Raw genomic sequence first — 20,152 nt, forward strand, 5'->3', positions numbered from 1 at the left:
TAATTTTGCTATATCCAGACCATGGAATATTCAGCACTAAAGAAAAATGAGCAATCAAGCCATGAAAAGACATGGAGGAATTTTACAGTGGTTTTTTAAAAGTTTGTAGCCATGCCCTCTGCAGGCAGAAGTTCCAAAGCCTGGGACTGAACCTGAGCCACAGCAGTGATAACACCAAACCCTTAACCACTAGGCCATCAGGAACTCCAACAAGGAGGAATCTTAAATGCATATTACTAAGTGAAAGAAGCCAATCTGAAAAGGTTATGTACTGTATGATTCCAACTATATGATGTTTTGGAAAAGACAAAACTCTGGAGACACTAAGATCAGTCATTTATTTATACCAGAAAGGGGGGCTGGCAGAAATAGGTGGAACACAGGATATTTAGGGCTATGAAAATACTTCGTCTGATACTATAATGATGGGTACATGTCATGATACATTTGTCAAAACCTATAGAATGTAAAACACCGAGAGTCGACCATAATATAAACTATGGGCTTTGGGTGATTATGATGCATCAATGCAGGTTCATCCGCTGTAACAAATGTGCCACTCTGGTGGGATGTTGATAATGGGACAGGCTATGTGTGTTCAGGGGCAGGGGATATATAGGAAATCACTGTACCTTCCAATCAATTTTGCTGTGAGTCTAAAATTGCTCTTTCCAATAAATCTTAATTTAAAAACAGAGGACTAGCAAATCCCCATGTGTTTGCAAATTAAGAAGTACATGTTGGTGGAGTTCCCATTGTGGTTCGGCAGATTAAGAACCCAACACAGTGTCCATAGGATATGAGTTTGATCCCTAGCCGCGCTCATTTGGTTAAGAATCTGGCATTGCCACGAGCTGTGGCATAGGTCACAGATGTCTCAGCTCTGGCATTGCTGTGGCTGTGGTGGAGGCTGGCAGCTGCAACTACAATTCGACCCCTAGGCCAGGAACTTCCATATGCTGCAGGTGTGGTCTAAAAAGAAAAAAAAAGAAATACATGTTGAAAAAGAAAGAAATACCAAAATTGGTCAAAGAAATACCTATGGGTCAAAGAAGAAAAATTACAGTCAACCATGAACATATGTTGAACTTTATGATAATGAAAATTCTATAAAACTAAATGTATAGGATGTTCTTCAGTATTTGCAAATCAAACAGAGTGATACACCACGTTAACAAACTGGAGAATAAAAACCATATGATCACCTCAATAGATGCAGAAAGAGCTTTTTGCAAAATTCAATACCCACTTTTGATTTAAAAAAAAAAAAACTCTCCAGAAAGTGGGCATAGAAGGAACCTACCCAACATAATAAGGGCCATATAGGACAAACCCACAGCTAACATCATTCTCAACATTGAGAAGCTGTAAGCATTTTCTCAAAGATTAAGAGCAAAATAAGGATGTCTACCCTCATCACTGCTATTCAACATAGTTTTGGAATTCCTAGCCATGGCAATCAGAGAACAAAAGGAAACAAAAGGAATCCAAATTGGAAAGGAACGAGTAAAATTATCACTATTTGCAGATGACATGATACTATACCTAGAAAATCCTAAAGACACTAACAGAAAACTGTTAGAGCTCATGAATTAATTTGTTAAAGTTGCAGGATACAAAATTAACACAAAAAATAAATTGCATTTCTACATACTAACAATAAAAGATCAGAAAAAGAAATTAGGAAACCATCCCATTTACCATCAAAACAAAAGGAATAAAACACCTAGGAATAAACCTACTTAAAGAAACAATAGACCTGTACTCTGAAAAATACGACACTGATGAAAAAAATCAAAGATGATACAAACAGAAAGATAGATCATGCTCTTGGATTGGAAGAATCAATATTATCAAAATGATTATGCTACCCAAGGCAGTCTACAGATTCAATGCTGAAATCCCTATCAAATTACCAAGGACATTCTTCACAGAACTAGAGGAGAATATTTTAAAATTTGTGTGGAAATACAAAAGACCTAGAAGAGTCAAAGCAATATTGAAAAAGAAAACAGAAATGAAGGATTGAGTCTCCCTGACTTCAGACTATACCCAAAGCTATGGTCACCAAAACAGGATGGTACTGGCACAAACACAGAAGTATAGATCAGTGGAGCAGGACAGAAAGCCCAGAAATAAACCCAAGCACCTATGGTCAACTCACCTATGACAAAGGAGGCAAGAACATACAGTGGAAGAAAGAACATACAGTGGAAGAAAGACAGTCTCTGCAAAAAGTGGTGCCGGGAAAACTGGACAGCTATGCGTAAAAGAATGAAATTAGAACACTCCCTTACACCACGTACAAAGATAAACTCAAAATGGATTGAAGACCTAAATGAAAGGCCAGATAATTTATAAAACCCTAGAGGAAAACAGGCAGAACACTCTTTTACATAAATCACAGCAACATCTTATTTGATCCACCTCCTAGAATAATGACAATAAAGACAAAAATAAACCAATGGGACCTAATTGAACTTAAAAGCTTTTGTGCAGCAAAGGAAATCATTTTAAAAATGAAAAGATGGGGCTCTTGCTGTGGCTCAACAAGATCAGCAGCATCTCTGAAGCACTGGTGTGCAGGTTCAATCCCTGGCCTGGCACAATGTGTTAAGGATCCAGCATTGCTATAGCTGTGGCATAGGTCATAAGTGCAGCTCCGATCTGCTCCCTGGCCTGGGCACTCCATATGCATCTGGGCAGCCAAAAAAAAAATGAAAAAACAATCCACAGAATGGGAGAAAATCTTTGCAAATGATGCAACTGACAAGGGCCTAATCTCAAAAATATACAAACAACTCATACAACTCAATGAAAACAAACACCCAATTGAAAAATGGGCAGAAGACCTAAACAGACATTTCTCCAAAGAGGACATACAGACAGCCAGTAGGCACATGAAAAAAAAGGTTCAATATCACTAATATTAGAGAAATGCAAATCAAAACTATGATGAGGTACCACCTTACACCAGTCAGAATGGCCATCATTAACAAGTCTACTAATAACGAATGCCGGAGGGGGTGTGGAGAAAAGGGAACCCGCCTACACTGTTGGTGGGAATGTAAATTGGTATAACCACTGTGGAAGACAATATGGAGGTACCTCAGAAAACTAAATACAGAAATACCATATGGTCCAGCAATCTCACTCCAGGGCATATATCCAGACAAAACTTTCACTCAAAAGATACGTGCACCCCTATACTCATTGCATCACTATTCACAACAGCCAAAACATGGAAACAATGTAAATGTCCATCAACAGATAAAGGGATAAAGCAGATGTGGTACATATACACAATGGAATATTACCCAGCCATAAAAAAGAACAAAATTTGCAGCAACATGGATGCAATTAAAGATTCACTTCTACCAAGTGAAGTCAGGCAGAGAAATACATATACCATATATCACTTAGATGTGGAATCTAAAATATAGCACAAATGGGGAGTTCCTGTCATGGCTCAGCAGTTAACAAACCCAAATAGAATCCATGAGAACCCAGCCTTGATCCCTGGCCTTGCTCAGTGGGTTAAGAATCTGGCATTGCCATAGCTGTGGTATAGATCACAGACCAGCTTGGATCCAGCATTGTGTGGCTGTGGTGTAGGCCAATGGCTCTAGCTTTGATTTGACCCATACCCTGGGAACCTCCATATGCCATGGGTGCAGTCCTAAAAAGACAATAAATAAATAAAATACAGCACAAATAAACCTATCTACAAAACAGAAACAGACTCACAGACATAGAGAACAGACTTGTGGCTGCCAAGGGGGAGGAGGCAAAAGTGGGATGGACTGGAAGTTTGGGGTTAGATGCAAATTCTTACATCTATTTTTTTTTGTCTTTTGTCCTTTTTAGGGCCACACCCATGGGATATGCAGGTACCCAGGCTAGGGGTCTAATTGGAGCTGCATCTGCTGGCTTACACCAGAGCCACAGCAATGCCACATCTGAGCCTCATCTGCAACCTACACCACAGCTCATGGCAACGCCAGATCCTTAACCCACTGAGCAAGGCCAGGGATCAAACCCACAACCTCATGGTTCCTAGTCGGATTTGTTTCTGTTGTGCCACAATGGGAACTCCTATTTTTTTTGTCTTTAAATTCTTACATTTAGAATGGATAAGCAATGAGGTCCTACTGTATAGCATAGGGAACTATATCCAGTCTATTGGAATAGACCATAATGGAAGATAATATGAGAAAAAGAAAGTATATATATATATATGACTGGATCACTACACTATGGCAGAAATTAACTCAACACTGTAAATCAACTATACCCTAATAAAAAAAAATTTTTTGCCTTTTCTAGGACCACACCCGTGGTGTATGGAGGTTCCCTGGCTAGGAGTCTAATTGGAGCTGTAGCTGCTGGCTTATGCCAGAGCCACAGCAACACAGGATCTGAGCTGCATCTGTGACCTACACCACAGCTCATGGACAATGCCAGATCCTCAACCCACTGAGCAAGACCAGGGATGGAACCCACAACCTCATGGTTCCTAGTCAGATTTGTTAACCACTGTGCCATGATGGAAATTCCCAAAATATAAATTTAAAAAAAGAAAATTCATGAAGCAACATGAACATCAAGAAATAAGAAAAAGACGACAATGAGGTATCACTTCACACAACCCAAAAGAGCCATCATCAAAAAGTCTACAAATAATAAATGCTGGAGAGGGTATGGAGAGAAGGGAACCCTCCTACACTGCTGGTAGGAATGTGAGTTGGTACAGGCACTATAGATAACAGTAGAGAGGTTCCTCAAAAAACTAAAAATCAAACTACCATATGATCCAGGAACATTGCATCCCCACTCCTGGGTGTCTATGCAGAGAAAAACATAATTTGAAATGATACATACACCCTAATATTAATTGCACTTACAATAGCCAAGACATGAAAGAACCTAAATGTCCATCAACAGAGGAATAATAAAAAAAAAAAAGATGTGGTACATATACACAATGGAATATTTCTCAGCCATAAAAAGAATTAAACAATGCCATTAGCAGCAAGACTGAGTCACTTTGCTTTACAGCAGAAATTGGCACAACAAAGTAAATCAACTATAATTTAAAAAGAAATTTAAAATAAACAATTTTGTTCTTTTTTATGGCTGTGTAGTATTCCATTGTGTGTATGTATGTATGTGTATATATATATATATATATACCACATCCTCTTAAACCATTCATCTATCAACGGACATTTAGGTTGTTTCCATGTCTTGGCTATTGTGAATAGTGCTGCAAAATAATGCCATTTGCAACAACATGGATGGAACTAGAGACTCTCATACTGAGTGAAGTAAGTCAGAAAGAGAAAGACAAATATCATATGATATCACTTATATCTGGAATCTAACATATGGCATGAATGGATCTTTCCACAGGAAAAAACTCATGGACTTAGAGAACAGACTTGTGGTTGCCAAGGGGGAGGGGGTGGGGTTGTGATGGACTGGGAATCTGGGGTTAATAGATGCAACTATTGCCTTTGGAACAGATAAGCAATGAGATCCTGCTGTATAGCACTTGGAATTATATCTAGTCACTTGTGATGGAGCATGATAATGTCAGAAAAAGAATGTATATATGTATGTGTGACTGGGTCACTTTGCTGTACAACAGAAAATTGACAGAACACTGTAAACCAGGTATGATGGAAAAAATAAAATCATTTGAAAAATAAAAAAATTAAATATATAAACTCAAGGAAAGTAAAGAGTAAAGAATAGAAATTTATCAGAGGGATTTCCTGTTGTGGCGCAGTGGTTAACGAATCCGACTAGGAACCATGAGGTTGCGGGTTCGGTCCCTGCCCTTGCTCAGTGGGTTAAGGATCTGGCGTTGCTGTGAGCTGTGGTGTAGGTTGCAGACGCGGCTCGGATCCCGTGTTGCTGTGGCTCTGGCGTAGGCTGGTGGTTACAGCTCCAATTGGACCCCTAGCCTGGGAACCTCCCATATGCCATGGGAGTGGCCCAAGAAATGGCAAAAAGACAAAAAAATAAAAATAAAAAATATATAAATTTATCAGAATTCCCTGGTGGCCTAGAAGTTAAAGATCTGATATTGTCTCTGCTGTGGTATGGGTTCAATCCCTGGCCTGTGGCCATGGCCAAAAAAAAGGCAAGCCAAGGAGTTCCTATTGTGGCTCAGTGGAAATGAATCTGATTAGCATACATAAGGATGCAGGTTCAATCCCTGGCCTTGCTCAGTGGGTTAGGGATCCAGCGTTGCCATGAGCTGTGGTGTAGTTCGCAGACAAGGCTTGGATTCCACATTGCTATGGCTGTGGCGTAGGCTGGCAGCTACAATTGCAATTTGACCCTTGGCCTGGGAAACTCCATGTGCAGTGGGTGCAGTCCTAAAAAAAGACAAAAGACAAAAAAAAAAGGCAAAACAAGAACATCCACTAGTATCACTGTTTCTACTACACTGTGCTAGAAAGCCTAGCCAGGGCAGTAAGGCAATACATAGAAATAAAAACATAAAAATTGACAAAGAAGAAATATAATTGTCAATATTCTTAGATATTACTGGTTATATAAAATTCTGAAAAATTATAAAAACTATCAAAGTTGCTAGAAATAGGGTCAGTATAGAAATACTAATCATACTTCTATGCCAGCAAAAAGTTATAATTTTTTCAAATTTTTATGTCCACATCTGCAGCATATGGAAGGTCCCAGGCTGGGGGTCAAATCAGAGCTACAACTGCTGACCTACTCACAGCCACTGCAACACTGAATCTGAGCTGCCTCTGTGACCGACACCACAGCTTGTAGCAATGCCTAATCCTTAATCCAGGGATCGAGGCCAGGGTTCCTCATGGATACTAGTCGGGTTCTTAACCCACTAAGCCACAACGGGAACGCAATAAGATAATTTTTTGTAGATATGCTTTATAGGAGTTCCCACTGTGGCACAGTGGGTTAAGAACCTGACCACAGTGGCTCAGGTCACTACAGAGGCTCAGGTTCAGTCCTCAGCCCAGCACAGTGGGTTAAAGGATCCAGCACTGCTGCAACTGCAGAGTAGATCACAGCTGCAGCACAGGTCACAGTTACCGGTCTGATTCAATCTGACCCAGGAATTTCCACGTGCTGCAGGTGCAGCCATAAAATTTTAAAAAGATATAATTTACAGATGAATGAAAAACTTTAAATATCTAGGAATAAATCTGACAGATTGTGCAAGACATACAGAGGAAAGAATAAAACATTGTTGAGAGAGAAAAAAAATTTTTTTTTAGATTTTTAGGGCCACACATGCGGCATATGGAAGTTCCCAGGCCAGGCGTTGAATAGGAGCTACAGCCACTGGCCTACGCCACAGCCACAGCAATGCAGGATCCAAGCCACGTCTGAGAGCTACACCACAGCTCACAGCACCTCCGGATCCTTAACCCACTTGAGCGAGGCCAGGGATCGAACCTGCACCCTCATGGATCCCAGTCAGGTTCATTAACCACTGAGCTTCGAAGGGAACTCCAAGAGAAAAATTTTTAAACCCTTTTAAAAGGGGTATTATAAATGTTCATAGGTCAAAAAGACTCTGTTTTGTGAAGATATCATTTCTCTCATGTTAATGTTTCCTCGGTGGACTCCAAATCCAAAAATGTGCGTGCATATTTATGTAATTAATTTTACAGGCTGAATCTAAGTTTATTGGTGGAATTGCAAGGGACAAGGAAGAGCCAACACACCCTCGGAAAAAACCAAACAAGGTGAACAGACTTGCTCAACAGGATATCAAGACTTAATATAGGAGTTCCCGTCGTGGCGCAGTGGTTAACGAATCCGACTAGGAACCATGAGGTTGCGGGTTCAGTCCCTGGCCTTGTTCAGTGGGTTAAGGATCCGGCGTTGCCGTGAGCTGTGGTGTAGGTCACAGACACGGCTCCAATCTGGCGTTGCTGTGGCTCTGGCGTAGGCCGGTGGCTACAGCTCCGATTCCACCCCTAGCCTGGGAACCTCCATATGCCTCAGGGGTGGCCCTAAAAGGACAAAAGACAAAAGACAAAAAAAAAAAGAAAAGAAAAGAAATCCCAGAAAGAGCTTGATTTATGACTGTAGTGAAGTGGAGAAATGATGGTCTTCGCAACAAATGCTGCTGAAGCAAGAAGGTATGTGTTGGGGGAATACTTTGACTCCTATCACACATCAGATACAAAAAAAAAAAAAAATCAGACAAAACTGTAAAGCCTTTGGGAGGTTAACCTAAGGAAATATCTGCATTTCACTGCGGTAAGAAAAGATTTCAAAAGTAGAAAACGAAAAGCATTAACATTGATAAGTTAAACAGCATTAAATTCAAGAACTTCTGTTCATCAAAAGATGTCCTCCAAAAAGTCAAAGGCAAGTCGGGGGCGGGGGGGGGCACTACTTGAAATGCATGTAACAAAGGGCTCGTATTTAGAATACATGAAGGTTTCCTACAAATGGTGAAAGAAAACCCAGCAAAAGCTTGAGCAAGAAACTTGAACAAACACATCATAAGAAATACAATTTTCCAGGAGTTCCTTTTGTAGCTCAGTGGTTAGCAAACCTGACTAGTATCCATGAGGATGCAGGGTCGATCCCTGGCCTTGCTCAGTAGGTTGAGGATCCAGAGTTGCTGTGAGCTGTGGTGGAGGTCACAGACGCAGCGCGGACCCCAGGTTGCTGTGGCTGTGGCGCAGGCCGGCAGCCGTAGTAGCGCCAATTCGACCCCTAGCCTGGGAACTTCCAGATGGTGCAGGTGCGGCCCTAAAAAGCAAACAACAACAACAAAAGAAATACAATTTTCCAATAAGCATGAAAAAAATCCTTAACCTCAGTAGTCATCAGGGAAATGTAAATTAAAACCACAACCACCCCAGACTAACTGCAAGTCCAAAAAAAGAGTTGAGGAAGATGTGGAGAAACAAAAGTCAGCCAGACTTTGTAAAATGTATAGAGTGCAACCAAAAAATAATGAGCATAAAGGAGTCCTTCAGTCAATTGACACTTATGGAAACCCACCTGTGTCCAGCTCTGTGCTGGGAATGAGACACAAACATGTACAAGGCAGTTCCTGCCCCCAAAACCCTAACAATCAGGACTCTCCTCCTGCTCAGTGCAAGTTGATATGGGCTTTGGTTAGATAGTAAAATGTTCTTACAGGTTTATCCACCCAGCTAGGTTTATAAACTCCCTGAGAGTAGCTATCAACACGTTCTGCTTCCTTGGTGGTCTCCAATGATCCTAGGCAGGTAGCCGATCTCATTATGGATACCTATCTTTTGCAGGTTCCAGAAGAAACTATAGAGGAAGTAAATACAAAAAAATTAAAAGTACTGAAAGTTTTCAGTGTAATACTGGGGCGGGAGGTATGGGCCCGTTTAACAACATATGAGGAGTTCCTGTCATGACTCAGGGGAAACGAATCTGACTAGCATCCATGAGGACACAGGTTCGATCCCTGGCCTCACTCAGTTGGTTAAGGATCCAGTGTTGCCATGAGCTGTGGTGTAGCTCCCAGACACAGCTCAGATCTGTTGTTACTGTGGCTGTGGTATATAGGCCAGCAGATGCAGCTCCGATTCAATCCCTAGCTTGGGAACCTACATATGCTGTGGGTGCAGCCCTAAAAAGACCAAAAAAGAAAAAAGGAAAAAGAAAAAAAGATGAGGTATTACACTGTGACTTTTACTAATGTGGAGTCAAACCTTATACCTTTGGAGCAAATTGAAAACTTAAATAAATGTGAAGCTCTGGCTTCCACATCAGGAATCAGAATGAGAAAAAAACAACGTTTTTTCAAGCTTTATTTTGAATTCAAGTTCAGAGAGGAATAGATGCTGACAACACAGTCACCAATCCTATCAAACACCTGCTTTCCAAACCATAAACAACCTTGGATCAACCTCAACTCTGCACAGGCAAAGTCACAGCTCAAGTTGCTAAACCCAGAGAATCTTAAGCGCTCAAATGACACTCTACATTAATTTACTCATTACTTGTAAGTTATTCATTACTTGCAAGAGTATTTGTTCTGATTTTTATAACACTGAGAATTTGTAGGCACACGGCCTTGAGACAGATTCAGTATTTAAAACACCCTTTCACATACTTGCTTACCTCTGCCCTGGACTGAGCATGTTTATGTGGCTGTTATCTAAGAGAACATGGTAGTTGAACAGACACAGCAAAGCAGGGTTCATTTCAGAATTACATATGGTGTAAGTACTTCCAAGGCTCCAAGAACCAACTATTTGAGTATACTATATTAAGAAATGGGAAATCTCAACTCTCAAGGGCTCTCTGGACAGTTTTCATTCTAAATATTCATCTCTGTGTCATATCTCTCAACTTTTGGTTTGTGGAGACCCTGCAGACTGAAGGGACAAATTTTCTTCTTGCAAAAGAAGGGTGGAATAGCTGTAAAGGGACAGTATCCTTCCCCAGAAGGTATAAAACCTTTTCTCCAGACAGCTCTGTCTCCTGCCCACTCACCTAGTCTAAGCTAACTAAATTCCACAAAATAACGATGCCGTACTATCTAGTACCACTCCACACACAGGACGGCCACTCAAGATTCAACAGCATCAGAATAAACCACAAAACCCGTTTCAATGCAGAAAATAGGAATGAGAAAGTCTCCTGCCTCCAGCCCAGCTAGAAAGCTAGACAAAGCGACCCAGCAATGTCTAAACTCTTGGTGATATTTGTGCTGCGCTGAGGGAGGTGCCGTGACTCAAATTGGGAAACGACCTTTTTCTCAAGGCTGATGTCCTGCTTTCCGTGTTTCCCATCAGCCTATAGCCTTGAACATCTGTCCACTGCCCGTTACCTGTTTTTAACACAGACGTTAAGAAAAATGAGGTGAAGACCTCATGGACAGCATGGTCTACCTAAAAATCTTTCTCTAAAGAGTCAAGCAGGCTAACCAAAGTGAGATAGGGAGACAGAGAACGTGAGACGTTTAAGACGGCAGGTTAAACCAAACCAAGAGTAAAATTCAAGTCTCCCGACTTTTCTGGATCTAATCAATAAGGCAATAACTTCAGATTAAAGACCACAGACATGGACAGCAGACTTGTGTTCGCCAGGGGGAGGGGGAGGGGTGGGGGGAAGGGGAGTTTGGGGTTGGTAGATGCAAACTACTGCACAGCACAAGGAACTACGTCCAGTCTCCTGTGTTAGAACATGATGGAAGATATTTAAAAAAAAAAAAAAAGGAATGTATGTATATGCATGGCTGGGTCACTTTGCTATACAGAAGAAATTGAAGGAGCACTGTAAATCAACTGTACTTTAATTAAAAATATTTTTAAGATATCAGCTTTAGGAATAATTGACTGTTATAACTCAGGGCAGACTTTTTACATAAGTAAGACACAGCAGAGAGAGCCACACTGTCCGTGGATCGCTCATGATTCCTGCCCTCTAACTGGTCCATAAAGATGGTAGGGTTACAAGGACTTTTTCCCTACTGGCCGCACTCACAGTTTTTACCAAGAATGAGCTTTCTGATGGGACTTGTTGCTGAAACTCTTCTCACCAGTGGGACACTTGCTAAGAGCTCTCCTCAGTACAGTTTCTCTGATGAATACTGAGAACTGAGCGTCTGTAAGATCTTTGTCCTGCGGGGACTCTTTGATGCATAAAGAGAAATGAATGCAGCTGACGCTTTTCCCACACTGGAAGCAATGATATGGTTTCTTACCTGCGTGGGTCTTCTGACACAGTACAAGTTAGGTGCTGTGACTAAAGCTCTGGCCACACTCTGGGCACACATGGGGCCTCTCACCAGTGTGTTCCTCAGGTGATGGAGCAAGTTGGAGCTGGAGTTGAAGCTTCCCCACACTCCTGACACTGACATGTCTTCTCCAGTGTGAAGGCCCCGCTGGGTGATCAGGTTAGGACTCTGGCTGAAGGTGTCTCCCCACACTCTCAGGACTTGTAAGGCTTCCCCTGCACGTGTGTCCTCTGGTGGGTGGTGAGGTTGGGGCTCCAGCTGAAGCCCTCGATTCATTTTTCCACACTGGTACGGCTTTTCAGCCGTATGCATCCTCTGATGATGATGAGGGCTGAGCTCAGGCTGAAGGAGTGCCATTTATAGTGCCTCTCCCCAGTGTGGGTCCATTGGTGTCTAATAAAATCTGAGCTGTTACTGAAACATTTCCCACAGTCCGGGCAATGATAGTGTTTCTCCCCTGTGTGGATCAGCTGATGCTTAAAAAGGTGTGGGGGCTCCAAGTACAACTCCTTCCACACTCAGAACACATACCCAGCTCTATACAGGGCCCCTTGTAACTTGCAAATGACCTTAAACTGTCCTCTTCAGCAGTGGACTTTCCCTGTTGATGTCCCAGAGATGTTATTTCACCTTCAGTTGCAAAGCCTATAGTTCCCGTTGTGGCTCAGCAGGTTAAGAACCCGATTAGCATCCATGAGGATGCAGGTTCAATCCCTGGCCTTGCTCATTGGGTTAAGGATCCAGCATTGCATAGGTTGCAGATACGGCTCGCACCTGGCATTGCTGTGGCTGTGGTGTAGGCTGGCACCTGCAGCTCCAATTCAGCCCTTAGCCTGGAAACTTCCATATGCCACAAGTGTAGCCCTAAAAAGAAAAAAAAATTTCAAAGACTCTTCTCTGATAATACTGTACAGAAACTAAAAATGCATCGTCAAGTAACACTTCCACAAAAACATTCTCTGCTGTATTGTCTTCCTTCTCACTTCTGACCTCAAAATCTGAAAGAAGAGAAAGTGAAATTATCTTATTGTTCATTACCTAAGGAAGACCAGGATTAGGATTAAAGGGCCCTAACAGTTTGGATATTTTTAAGGATTTCTCACTGAAGGGCACTACATATATGAAACCTTAGAATTTAGACATTTCTTTTCAAAAGTAAAAATAGTGCAGTTTTTCTGATGATAAAACTAACATATGCTTATTGTAAAAGGTGCAGAGAGAACCAATATAGATTTGTTCTATATATGCTATTTGATAATCTGCTTTTATTCCCAACACATAATGACCGTCTTTCCATGCCTAAAATGTATCTACATCATTATTTTTACTTACGTGTGGAATTCTATTCTTTGGATTAAAATAAAGTCATTATGAGCATCTATCTTCTTTGGAATCAGACTGTCATGAATTCAAGTCTGAACTCTACCATCTACTAGTAATGGGACCTTGGGCAAATTATTTAATCTCTCTCAGCCTTATTTCCTTTAACTGTGAAAGGGAGATTATCACATCCATCATAAACAAGATGATTAAATGAAACAATACCTAAAAAGAATTTTCAGAATACCTAATGTGTAATAATACCTCAATGGATGATAGGTACTGTCTTTGGAAAGATTACATATCATTTAAAATAATGACTTACCAATGGACATATAGGTTGTTTCTAATTCTTTCCTTTAAAAACAATGGCACAATATATTACTCTGTATATAGAAAATGTTTCCTATTTGTGTAATTTGGCTTTTTTAGGTTTAATCCATGAAATAAAATTCCTGGGTCAAAGGATATTGGCAAAACAGGGTTCAAACATCCACCAAAGTTTCACAGCATTAAAACTGAGGGAACTGTAGTGAATAGACAGTGCAAAGAGAAGGGCTGAACAGTAATAGCCATGCAATGGAGAAATCAGAAAAAGGTGTGGACTATTTTGTGGAAATTTTATTGTATGGGGGGTGGAGGCAAGAAATAAGGTAGAAGAGTTAAGAGTATGCACAAGCTCTGAAGTCAGGTAGTCTAGATTTAAACCCTTATTTGTCTAAATTAGCTGCTTTACTTTGGACAAATAACATTTTTAAAGGAAAGAGTAACAATATATATTTCTTAACTATGAGCAATAAATAAACTAATCTATGTGAAGGATTTTATACAGTGCCTAAACCAAGTCAGTGCTCAGTAAATGGTTATTATTATTGAAAATATCACCTAAATTAGGAAATAAAAATGAGAAAAAGCAGAGCACAGAAAAAGAAAACTTCCTAATTAATGCTTAAGGAAAAAGAGAACCCTGACATTAAAACTGGATGAAAGCATGCAACAACATAGAACTATAGATAAATATCACTTGTGGATATAGATGTAAAATTCCTAAATAAAATAAGATAAAAATATTAAAACAAGTAGAGTTCTAGAAAAATAATGTCATGCCCAAGAAATGGCTAAGTGATAAGGCAAATTTTTAAACGTTTCAGTGTCTCATTTTTCTTTTCTGTAAAACTACATGGTACAGTAGGAGTTATCTCATAGGACTGCAGTGTTGAACTGAACATAAAAAACTAAGAACGCTAAAAAAAAACACCAAGAATACTGACTGTTATATACTGAATGCTTAATGAGTGTCAGTTACTAATACTATCGTCATCACCACTACTACCACCACTGGAATGCAAGGACGGCTCAACTTTAGGTCGAAAGAAAACCACGATCACCTTAACTGCTGCAAAACATTTCACAAAACTCAACATCCATTTATTTTAAAACACTAAGCCATCTAGAAATATAAGTAAGCCTGATATGTACCCCAAAACTAGAGAAAATACCATTCTTGAGGGATACAGGAATACCTTGGATGTACTGAGGATTTGGTTTCATACCACAACAATAAAAAAGCAAATTATCTCGACAAAGTGATTATCACAATAAAGTGAGTCCATTGAACATGAAAACACAAATTTTTTGGTTTCCTAATACATATGAAAATTGTGTTTACACCATAAGGTAGTTTATTAAGTGTGGAATAGTATTATAAATAACAATGGTAATGTACATACCTTAATTAAAAATCATGCTGTTGGGAAAATGGCAACAGTAGATTGATCAAACAGGATTGCCACAAACCTTCAATTTGCAAAAAAAAAAAAAAAATTCAATTTTACCTGTGAAGCACAATAAAACAAGGTATGCCTGCATCTATTATAACTGGTTTTAGGGTTTTTTGGGCCATACCCATGGCATGCAGAAGTGCCCTGGCCAGGGATCAAACCCACGCCATAGCAGGGACCTGGGCACAACAGTGACAATGCTGGATCCAAAACCCACTGAGCAATGAGGGAACTCATTGTATAACTGCTTTTATTCACTATTTTTCTGAATGTTTTAGCCAATGCAATAAGTCAGGAACAAGAAAGAAGAGGTATAAACACTAGTAAAAAGAGGTAAAACTGATTGTTTACCTGTGAGGTGGTTTCTATGAAGATTAATCATCCCAGAAACTAATAGAGGGCTTTGGATATATTCCTCTACTCTACCTGTCCCATTTAAAGGATAGAATCTGAAGATTTAATGACAAAAGACAGTTGCAGAGTTCAAAACTGTGGCTAATCAGGGAGGAGATGGGATTAAGATGGTGGAATAGAAGGACCGAGCTCGACTTCTCTCCTAAAAACAACAAAATTTACAACCAAATACTGAGCAATCTACAATCAAATGGACTGGAAACTTTGAAAAAGATATTCGGAGTTCCCGTGTGGCTCAGTGATTAACGAATCTGACTAGGAACCATGAGGTTGCAGGTTTGATCGCTGGCCTTGCTCAGTGGGTTAACGATCCGGCATTGCCGTGAGCTGTGGTGTAGGTTGCAGATGCAGCTCAGATCCCGCTTTGCTGGGGCTCTGGCGTAGGCCAGAAGGTGCAGCTCCAATTTGACCCCCAGCCTGGGAACCTCCATATGCTGCAGGAGCGGCCCAAGAAATGGGAAAAAGACAAAAAAAAAAGAAGATATCCTACTCCAGAAGACAAAGAGGAGGCCACTAAAGAGGTAGGAGGTGTGATTATGTGATATAAGCAACCCCATACCTCTCAGGTGGGAAGCCACACAGACTGGAAAGTAACCATTGCACAGAGACTCACCTATAGGAGTAAGAGTTCTGAGCTCCACAAAAAACTCCCACGAGTGGGAATCTGGCACTGGGAGAAAGAGCCCCTGGAGGATCTGGCATTGAAGGCCAGTGGGGCTTGTGCTCAGGAGCTCCATGGAACTGGGGAAAATGGAGACCCCGTTCTTAAAAGGCACACACAGACTTTCACAGGCACTGGGTCCTAGGGCAAAGCAAAGTCTCCACAGAAATCTGGGTCAAACCATACTGCACTTCTTGGAGGACCTCCTGGGAAAACAGGGGTGAATGGGGGTTGTTGTGGGGGAAGGACATTGGAAGCAAAGCTCTCAGGAATATTCATCAGCTGCCTTTCTCTGGAGGTGGCCATTTGGGGAAAATCTGGTCCCACCCATCAGCACTGAGAAGCCCCAGGCCAAACAACAATCCAGGTGAGATCACAGCCCCACCCATCAGTAAACCGGCTTCCTAAAGACCCTCCAGGCACACAGCCAAACCTAATCTCACCCAGAGACTAAGCCCCACACACCAGAGGGATAGGAATCAGTTCCACTTACCAGTGGGCAGGCATCAGCCCCTCCTATCAGAGAGCCTACAGCAAGCCCCCAGACCAACTTCAGTCGCAAGGGGGGCAGGCCCCAGAACTAAGAGAGGCTACAACTCTATTATCTGTAAGAAGGTCACCACACCAAAAACCTATAAAAATGAAAAGACAGAGAACTATAACTCAGATGAGGGAGAAAGAAAAAGCCCCAGAAAAATCAGCTAAGTGATCAGGAGATTCCCAGCCTCCTTGAAAAAGACTTTACACCTCTGATGCTGAAGATGATGCAAGACACTGGAAATAAACTGGAGGCAAAGATGGATAATTTACAGGAAACACTGAGCAAAGACATACAAGATATAAAACTTAAACAAGAAGAGACGCAAAATAAAATAACTGAAATAAAAAATCCATTAGAAGCAGCCAACAGCAGAATACAGGAGGCAGAAGAACGAATAAGCGAGGTGGAGGACAGATTAGTGAAAATCACAGATGTGGAACAGAAAAGAGAAAAAACATTGAAAACAAATGAAGAGAATCTCAGAGAACTCTGGGACAACGAAAAAAGCACCAACATGCATATTATAGGGGTGCCAGAAGGAGAAGAGAGAGAGAGGGGGCAGAAAACATATTCCAAGAGATAATAGCCAAAAACTTCCCTAACATGGGAAAGGAACCAATCACTCAAATTCAGGAAGCACAATGAGTACCATATAAACTAAACCCAAGGAGGAACACCCAAGACACATATTAATCAAATTGACCAAAATTAAAGACAAAGAGAAAATATTGAAAGCAGCTAGGGAAAAGAAACAAATAACATACAAGGGAACTCCAATAAGGTTATTGGCAGATTTTTCAGCTGAAACTCTGCAGGCCAGAAGGGAGTGGCATGATATACTTCACGTGATGAAAGGGAAAAACCTCCAACCAAGATTACTTTAACCAGCAAGGCTCTCACTCAGATTTGAAGAAATCAAAACCTTCACAGGTAAGCAAAAGCTAAGAGAATTCAGCAACACCAAACCAGCCTTACAACAAATACTAAAGAAACGTCTCTAGGCAGCAAAGAAAAGGCCACAACAGGAAACAAAAATCCCACAAATGACAAGGCTCACCAGTAAAGGTACATATACAGTAAAGATACGAAATCATCCACACACAATTATGCCACCAAAATCAGAAATCATGAGAAGAGGTGGGTACAAATGCAGGACACTGGAGATGAACTTGCAATTAAGAGACCAACAACTTAAAACCATCTCATGTATATATAGAGACTTTATATCAAAACTTCAGAATAACTGCAAACCAAAAATCTACAATTGGCACACAAATAGGAAAAATTAACTCAAATACAACACTAAAGCTAGTCATCAAACCACAGGAGAAGAGAACAAGAGAAGAAGAGAAGAAAAAAGAGCAACAAAAAGCCAAAGCAATTAATAAAATGGCCATAAGAACATATATATCAATAATTACCTTAAATATTAATGGACTAAATGTCCCAACCAAAAGATACAGACTGGCTGAATGGATGTAAAAACCAGACCCACATATGTGCTGTCTTCAAGAGACCCACTTCACTTCTAGGGACACATACAAATTGAAGGTGAGAGGATGGAAGAAAATACTCCATGCAAACGGGAATCAAAAGAAAGCTCGAGTAGCAATACTCATATCAGACAAAAGAGATTTAAAATGAAGAATATTTTAAGGGACAAGGAAGGTCACTACATACTGATCAAAGGATCAATCCAAGAAGAAGATATGACAATTTTAAATATCTATGCACCCAACATAGGTTCGCCACAATATATAAGGCAACTGCTGACAATCTTAAAAGGACAAATCAACAATAACACAATAATAGTGGGGGACTTTAACACCCCACTTACAGCAATGGACAGATCAACCAGACAGAAAGTCAGTAAGGAAACACAGGCCCTGAATGATCCATTAAATCAGATGGGCTTAATAGATATTTATAGGACATTCCATCCAAAAACAACAGAATACACATTCTTCTCAAGTGCACATGGAACATTCTCTAAGACTGATACATCTTGGGCTACAAATCCAACCTCAGTAACTTTAAGAAAATTGAAATCATATCAAGCATCATTTCCAACCACATCACTATATGACTGGAAATCAACAACAAGAAAAAAACTGCAAAAAACACAAACACATGAAGACTAAACAACGTGCTACTAAACAACAAATGGGTCACTGAAGAAATCAAAGAGGAAAGTTAAAAAATACCTAGAAGCAAATGACAACAAAGATACGACACTCCAAATCCTATGGGATACAGAAAAGGCCGTTCTAAGAGGAAAGTTTATAGCAATACAAGCCCACCTCAGGAAACAAGAAAAAGTTCAAATAAACAAGCTAACTTACAGCTAAAGCAGCTAGAGAAGAAGAACAGGCAAGACCTAAAGTTAGTAGAAGGAAAGAAATCATAAAGATCAGAGCAGAAATCAGCCACATGGAAAAGAATGAAATTAGAACACTCTCTAACACCATACACAAAAGTCAACTCAATATGGATCGAAGACCTAGATATAAGACCAGATACTATAAAACTCTTTGAGGAAAACATAGGCCAAACACTCTCTGACATAAACCACAGCAACATCTTCTCAGATCCACCTCTTAGAGTAATGACAGTAAAAACAAAAATAAACAAATGGGACCTAATTAAACTTCAAAGTTTCTGCACAGCAAAGGAAACCCTAAACAAAACAAAAAGACAACCCACAGAATGGGAGAAAATTTTTGCAAATGAATCAGCTGACAAGGGATTAATGTCCAAAATTTATAAACACCTCCTATAGCTCAATACCAAAAAAAAAACAACCCCATCAAAAAATGGGCAGAAGATCGAAACAGTTCTCCAAAGGAGACATATGGATGGACAAAAAACACATGAAAAGATGTTCAACATCACTCATCATTACAGAAATGCAAATCAAAACCACTCTGAGGTACCACCTTACACCAGCCAGAATGGCCATCATCCAAAAGTCTGCAAACAATAAGTGCTGGAGAGGGTGTGGAGAAAAAGGAACCCTATTACACTGTGGGTGGGATTGTAAATTGGTGCAACCACTGTGGAAAACAGTATGGAGATTCCTCAGAAAACTAAACATAGAAGTACCATTTGATCCAGCAATCCCACTCCTGGGCATCTACCCAAAGAAAACCACGACTCGCAAAGACACCTGTACTCCAATGTTCATTTCAGCACTATGTACAATAGCCAAGACATGGAAACAACCTAAATGTCCATCAACAGAGGAGTGGATCAAGAAGATGTGGTATGTATACACAATGGAATATTACTCAGCCATTAAAAGGAAAGAAATACCAGAATTTTAGCAACATGGCTGGACCTAGAAATTATCATGCTAAGTGAAGTCAGTCAAGACAATGAGATACCAACATCAAATGCTGTCACTTACATGTGGAATCTGAAAAAAGGACACAGTGAACTTCTTTGCAGAACAGATACTGACTCACTTATGGTTTCCAAATGAGACAGTTTGGGAGGTGGGGGGATGCGCTGGGGGTGTGGGATGGAAACCCTATAAAATTTGATTGTGGTGATCATTGTACAACTATAAATGTAATAAATTTATTGAGTAATTTAAAAATTAAATAAAAAATAAAAATAAAAATCGGAAAAAAGAGGTAAAACTGTCTCTTATTTGCAGATTATTTGTATATAATCTAAATAGCCAGAAAATC

The 20,152-nt window shown here is 40.3% G+C and overlaps 1 long non-coding RNA gene across 1 annotated transcript in view; it reads right to left on the reverse strand.

The window, feature by feature from the left end:
• Positions 1–14,807: 14,807 nt before the first annotated feature.
• LOC125132330 (uncharacterized) overlaps positions 14,808–20,152 on the reverse strand; it is a 108,624-nt gene continuing 103,279 nt past the window's right edge. The window contains exon 6 of the long non-coding RNA XR_007136205.1: positions 14,808–14,860. This is a non-coding gene — a long non-coding RNA (uncharacterized LOC125132330). The remainder of the gene's footprint in view (positions 14,861–20,152) is intronic.

Source organism: Phacochoerus africanus, chromosome 8 (assembly GCF_016906955.1).
Source record: "Phacochoerus africanus isolate WHEZ1 chromosome 8, ROS_Pafr_v1, whole genome shotgun sequence".
NCBI lineage: Eukaryota > Metazoa > Chordata > Mammalia > Artiodactyla > Suidae > Phacochoerus > Phacochoerus africanus.